We start from the raw sequence: 7202 nt of genomic DNA on the forward strand, positions 1-7202 counted from the left end.
CTCCTGATTGGCTGCTCAGAGCTGCTACATATGAAGGTATGTTTATAACAGACTGTTGCTAAGCGACACAGAAAGTGACAGAAAGTGACATTTTCTGGACTCTTGCTTTTCTGTACTCTTGCTTTCTTCAGACGAAAAATTTAATTTTTCACCCCAAAAGCCTTTTTAAAGGCTAAATACTTTTACTGTTTTAGTGCTATTATTAATTGTTTTTACTGTTTAGACTTTATAACTAATTTAGTTTGTAGTTTCTGGTTGAGAGATTAGCTTAGCACCATTTAGCTTAGCATCATTTATTACCTGTAAAGCTTTCTTTTCAGGAGACAGAGAGAGAGATTTCTTTAAGAGAAGGATGGGCCGGCCTCGGAAGAAGCCCAAGGAGCCAACAGTCACCAGGAGGCCACTGCGCAAGATCCTCCCAAGGGTAGCAGGTCACACTGGTAAGACATTAAGAAATAATACAGTGTTTTCAGTATTCTACTGATTTCTTTATGTTTCTAATTTCTGAGAGGTTTGTTGTGAGTTTTTGATCACTCAAGATCAATAAAAAGATAAAAAAAAAATTAAAAAATTAAAAACCCAGAGGTGAAGCCCACTGTAAATCCAGTATAAACATATATGGTCAATTTTAAGGTATCACAGTCAGTAAATTAAAAAAAAAAAATCTCAATGTATTCATGTCACTGTACTACTCAGGTATACCGTTGGCATGTGTGAGGGTCACCAACTCCCCTCCAGCTCTGCCGTGGAGCAGGCCCTGTATGCGGCAGGTGCAGGATGCTCCACAGGCACCCAATCAGGAAGCTAATCAGGAGATCAGACTTCCTGAGGACGCTGTAATGGAGCTGAGCTCCATTCCTGGCATCTGGGACCTGGCTGTGGAGATGGGCTTCCTGCCTCCATGCAGCAGGCAACAGGATGGTCTTGCCACACCTCTGCCCAGTGTGGTTCCAGTCACCTCCGTCACCGGCGCTCATCAGCCCTCCACCAGCACATCTGAGAGCGAAGAGGAGCGCTGGATTCTTCGGGTACGCCACCATCTTCAGGAGCCCTACTACAGAGAGGTGGCGCGAAGAACTGCACTTCAGAACCAGATGGAGGACAGTCCAGCAGCAGACAGTCCACAGGGACCCAATCAGGAAGCCAGTCAGGAGATTGATCTTCCAGAAGACGTCATCGAGGAGCTGAACTCCATTCCTGGCATCTGGGACCTGGCTACGGAGATGTGCTTCCTCCTTCCACCTTACTAGTACCACTATTAGTAACACTAGCAGTACCAATAGTGATCACTAGTACAGGTAAGTATTAAGGTAAGTATTTAGTAACGGGCGACACGGTGACATTGTGGTTAGCACCTTGTCTCGCAGCAAGGAAATTTCCTTCTGTGTGGAGAATTGCCTGTATCTCCCCTTGCCAGCGTGGGTTTTCTCCGGGTTCTCCGGTTTCCCCCACAAAACAACTAGGCCAATTGGAGATGAATTGGACACAATTGGAATTAATTTAACCTGTAAATTGCCTGTATATGAGACGCCCCCTCTGTCATTTATCAAGAAAACCTCGCACATACACTACCTTTCCTCACACATCTACATACAAACCTCGCACATACGCCATATATTCCTCACGCTTCTACATGCAAACCTCACACATACGCCATATATTCCTGACGCTTCTACATGCAAACTTCGCACATACAAACATCTATTTTGTTGAAATATGTTCTAGGGGGCGCCTCATACTTAAATACTTAAATAATTAATAATAGTAGCAAAAAAAGCCAAAAAAAAAGGCTCTGGTGGTGGCACACCTGACCTTCATGATCAGGGCGGGGTTCAACTCCCTGTGGAGTCTGTTTTCAGAGTGGCTGTTTGCTAGTGTTTAATACGCAATTTAAAAAACACTTCCTGTTTACTTGCATTACATGAGGCTACTCCCTAATCCAGCATGATTTACCTTCAAAAACGATTCATACTGTCTCCTGTATCTGTGAAATTATTTTACGGTGACATTAAACTTCACTCGCCCAAGCAGGTTGGTGGTCTATAAAACCAGCAGTTAATGGTAATAATGTTTCTCACTTGGAATGTTGATTTTATGTCCCTCTGACTCGTTTCAGTAGTTCTGGAGAATATCCTGGAGCGCTGTGGGGAGAGGACTCATCCCTGAGGACAGTCCATGTGCGAAACCTGGATCCTGATGGCCAGCAAAGGTTTTGAAGGTGGAAGAGGAGATGCAGTCTGGATGTCCTGTTTGTGGAAGACATAACATCTAAATAAGGAAAAATTTAAAAATTAAATCTTTAAATGTCTGTTGTCTTTCACTATGTGGACAAACAACTGTTAGATGATGAGCAAAAATGAAGATAATTGCATTTAAATTAAAGTAGTTAAAAATAAAGAAATAAAGAGCCTCCTTAAAGAGACCTATGGGCTCCAGTTCAGCATTCAAAACCATCATCCCCCCAAAACTGTTTGAGAAACTCAGCAAGATGACGTTAGTGGCGTTTCCCTCCCTCTTTCTAATTGTTCACGTTCCTGACCTAGACCAGGACGTAACAGTGCATTAGCGAATAGCAGCGTGCTAATCACTGTCATAATGTACGGATTTTGTGTTTATAATTTTTCTTTATGTTTGCTGATTTAAATTTTTGTCTATTTATCTTAGTTCTCAGGACATACTGAAGATGCAATAAATGCCTGTTAAAAAGGGAATTGCTTGTGTCTCGTGATTAACTGAGCAGAGTTACAGGCCCCGTAATCATAAGGCTGCAAGTTCAAATCCTGAACCGCCAAGGTGACACTGATGTGCAACTGAGCAAAGCACCGTCCCCACACACTGCTCCCAGGGTGCCTTTCATGGCTGCCCATTGCTCACTAAGTGTGATGGTTCAAAGCAGAGGACACATTTCATTGTGTCACCATGTGCTGTGCTGTGTAACATGGGTGGAGGTGTTTCCTGCAAAGCGTGCCACGGGTGGGCAGTAGCAAAGGCTTTAATCAATGAAATTATCCCTTGGTGGGGCATTATTTCAAGCGACATTTTGTTAATGAGGCCTCAAATGAACTAAGTGCCATGTTGGGGTTCAAGTTGAAAACACACTGTGCATCCACAGTCTGGGGGTGGATCTTTTTCAATAAACTCTTTTTCAATAAACTCATCTGGAAACTTCTTCCGCGGTCCACACCTTCCTTCCTTGTGTGGTGAAAATTTTCTTCTACATGTGTCAGGAATGGATGTCACTAGACTTAAGAGCATAGCCTCTGATTTTGTCAGGTTGATTTTATATCAAGAGAACTCACTAAATAATAAAATGATTTCAGTAAAATGAGGGATAAATATTCGTGGTTGGGACAGAAACAACAATATGTCGTCCAATTACAATGATATCTTGGGCATCCTTTCACTAATCTGAATACCAGGAATTAGTGCATCCGCTCTTATGGCCTGTGCTAGTGGTTCAATAGTGAAAGAGAAGAGGGCTGAGAAGATCATCCTGCCTATTTCCACGGTTGAGAGCAAAACTACTGGATTGTAGTTCAAACTGCTGCAACTGGCCTATTATACAGAACTTAAATCTATTTAATAAAATTCTCCCCCAAATCATCTGGCAGCGTTATTTAAGAGGATGTGTGTCTGTGTCTTGAATAAATCCATGAAAATATTGGCCAGTTCAGCATGTCTCTTACTCAAGTGTGGAACCTCAGCACCAGGGTTGAAGACATCAGAAAAAGGAAAGACTAAAAATCCGGGGGACTTGGTGTAAATCTTGCACCGCACCGCACCGCACCGCACCCATTTCCCATTGCAGCACGTCTAAGAGAAACAGCTTCTGAAATAAATATACAAATAAAAAGTGGTGAAATATGAACCCGGATTAAAGTGACACCACGTCAGCGTCATGTGTGCATCATGAGGCTTCAATACAGACAAAGGAAACAAAATGAGGGTCCTGCAGTGCCATCAGTGACTGCTGCTCCAGTCTCGATGCGGTGGGAAAACCTGACCTTGTAAATGAGTGAAAGAGAGGGGGATCTTTACTGCCATCTAGTGGACAGAAGAAATCATTGCAAAGAAAAATTCCTAAAGATGTACTTTTCCTCTATTAAACACTAAAAAGTAGATAATTGAAATATGATATTTCAAGAATGAATCTATGCAACCTCTAAAAATAATTAAAATGAATAAAATCGAGTTGCTAAAGGCTTGTTTAAGTTTTTGGAAAAAATAATTACTTTTATTAATTTAATAATAATTACACTCACAAATATATTAAACATGTATTTACACCAAAAAATCTTGATTTTCAGTTCTGATAGGCAACGGTGCAATTATGAAAAAAGTTTAGGTTTAAAGAATTGTTTGTTTAAATTTGTGGCTCTTGATTGGCTGCTCAGTGCTGTTACATATGAAGGTATGTTTATAACAGCCTGTTGCTAAGCGACACAAAAAGTGACAGAAAGTGACATATTCTGGACTCTTGCTTTTCTCTACTTCTGTGCTTTCTTCAGAAGAAAAATTGAACTTTTAACCCCAAAAGCCTTTTTAAAGGCTAACTACTTTTTCTGTTTTACTGCTATTATTAATTATTTTACTGTTTAGACTTGATAACTAATTTAGTTTGTATTTTCTGCTTAGCTTAGCATAATTTAGCTTAGCATCCTTTATTACCTGTAAAGCTTTCTTTTCAGGAGACGGAGAGAGAGATTTCTTTAAGAGAAGGATGGGCCGGCCTCGGAAGAAGCCCAAGGAGCCAACAGTCACCAGGAGGCCACTGCGCAAGATCCTCCCAAGGGTAGCAGGTCACACTGGTAAGACATTAAGAAATAATACTGTGTTTTCAGTATTCTACTGATTTCTGATTCTAATTTCTGAGAGGTTTGTTGTGAGTTTTTGATCACTCAAGATCAATAAAAAGAAAAATTAAAAACCCAGAAGTGTAGCCCACTGTAAATCCAGTATAAACATATATGGTCCATTTGAAGGTATCACAGTCAGTAAATTAAAACAAAATAAAAAATCTCAATGTATTCATGTCACTGTACTACTCAGGTATACCGTGGGCATGTGTGAGGGTCACTAACTCCCCTCCAGCTCTGCCGTCGAGCAGGCCATGTATGCGGCAGGTGCAGGATGCTCCACAGGCACCCAATCAGGAAGCTAATCAGGAGATCAGACTTCCTGAGGACGCTGTAATGGAGCTGAGCTCCATTCCTGGCATCTGGGACCTGGCTGTGGAGATGGGCTTCCTGCCTCCATGCAGCAGGCAACAGGATGGTCCTGCCATGCCTCTGCCCAGTGTGGCTCCAGTCACCTCCATCACCGGCGCTCATCAGCCCTCCACCAGCACATGTGAGAGCGAAGAGGAGCGCTGGATTCTTCGGGTACGCCACCATCTTCAGGAGCCCTACTACAGAGAGGTGGCGCGAAGAACTGCACTTCAGAACCAGATGGAGGACAGTCCAGCAGCAGACAGTCCACAGGGACCCAATCGGGAAGCCAGTCAGGAGATTGGTCTTCCAGAAGACGTCATCGAGGAGCTGAACTCCATTCCTGGCATCTGGGACCTGGCTACGGAGATGTGCTTCCTCCTTCCACCTTACTAGTACCACTATTAGTAATACTAGCAGTACCAATAGTGATCACTAGTACAGGTAAGTATTAAGGTAAGTATTTAGTAACGGGCGACACGGTGACATTGTGGTTAGCACCTTGTCTCGCAGCAAGGAAATTTCCTTCTGTGTGGAGATTTGCATGTATCTCCCCGTGCCAGCGTGGGTTTTCTCCGGGTTCTCCGGTTTCCCCCACAAAACAACTAGGCCAATTGGAGATGAATTGGACACAATTTGGAATTAATTTAACCTGTAAATTGCCTGTATATGAGGCGCCCCCTCGGTCATTTCTCAAGAAAACCTCGCACATACACTACCTTTCCTCTTACATCTACATACAAACCTCACACATACACCATATATTCCTCACGCATCTACATACAAACCTCGCACATACGCCATATATTCCTGACGCTTCTACATGCAAACTTCGCACATACAAACATCTATTTTGTTGAAATATGTTCTAGGGGGCGCCTCATACTTAAATACTTAAATAATTAATAGTAGTAGCAAAAAAAAAGGTCAGGTGGTGGCACACCTGACCTTCATGATCAGGGCGGGGTTCAACTCCCTGTGGAGTCTGTTTTCAGAGTGGCTGTTTGCTAGTGTTTAATACGCAATTTAAAAAACACTTCCTGTTTACTTGCATTACATGAGGCTACTCCCTAATCACTTGGAATGTTGATTTTATGTCCCTCTGACCAATTTCAGTAGTTCTAGAGCCGGTCCTGGAGCGCTGTGGGGAGAGGACTCATCCCTGAGGACAGTCCATGTGCGAAACCTGGATCCAGAAGGTTTTGAAGGAGGAAGAGGAGATGCAGTTTGGACCTGGTGCTTTCCTTGTCTCTTGTTTGTGGAAGACATAACATCTAAATAAGGAAAAAAAAAATTATCTTTAAATGTCTGTTGTCTTTCACTATGTAGACAAAGGACTGTTAGATGATGAGCAAAAATGAAGATAATTGCATTTAAATTAAAGTAGTAAAAAACAAAGAAATAAAGACCCTCCTTAAAGAGACCTATGGGCTCCAACTTATCATTCCCCCAAAACTGTTTGAGAAACTCAGCAAGATGGGACTGAGCACCTCCCTCTGCAACTGGATACTGGATTTCTTGTCAGTCTCAGGAAGACTAACCCACCCACCCACACACCACTCAGCGTCCACTGTTCCATGGTAGAAAATGTAATCAGTACCTGGGAGTTCACATCTTAGACAACCTCACCTGGACCACCAGCACCACCTCCATCGGCAAAAAAGCCCAACGGTGTCTGCACTTTTGCGGCCAACCTGCCTCCACACATCCTCACCGTGTATATCTAACTGTATCTCCGCGTGGCTGCCAAGGAACATCTCACCCTCTGCTACAGGACCTCTTCCACAAGAGCTGCATCAGTAAAACTTCCAGTTTATTTATTTTCTTATTCCATTATATCTATTTGTTTTCTGCATTAATGTAAGCGGAGCCTCATCATGTCATATCTCTATATGCTGTACAGTATAGAGCGGAAATGACAGTAAGGTTTACTTTGACTTCGACTTGAGAAATGTCAATGTAGAGCTCGCTGTCCTGGTCCAGGATTTGGGGAAG

At 42.6% G+C, this 7202-nt stretch overlaps 1 long non-coding RNA gene across 1 annotated transcript; it reads right to left on the minus strand.

Annotated features, from left to right (window-relative positions):
• Nucleotides 1-3615: 3615 nt before the first annotated feature.
• LOC114774308 (uncharacterized) lies at nt 3616-6314 on the minus strand. The gene is made up of 3 exons (XR_003744789.1): nt 6286-6314; nt 4669-4805; nt 3616-3829 (listed from the first exon to the last, which is right to left on the minus strand). It is a non-coding gene; the product is annotated as an uncharacterized LOC114774308 (long non-coding RNA).
• Between the last annotated feature and the right edge of the window lie 888 nt (nt 6315-7202).

The sequence above is a fragment of the Denticeps clupeoides genome, unplaced genomic scaffold, assembly GCF_900700375.1.
Source record: "Denticeps clupeoides unplaced genomic scaffold, fDenClu1.1, whole genome shotgun sequence".
NCBI lineage: Eukaryota > Metazoa > Chordata > Actinopteri > Clupeiformes > Denticipitidae > Denticeps > Denticeps clupeoides.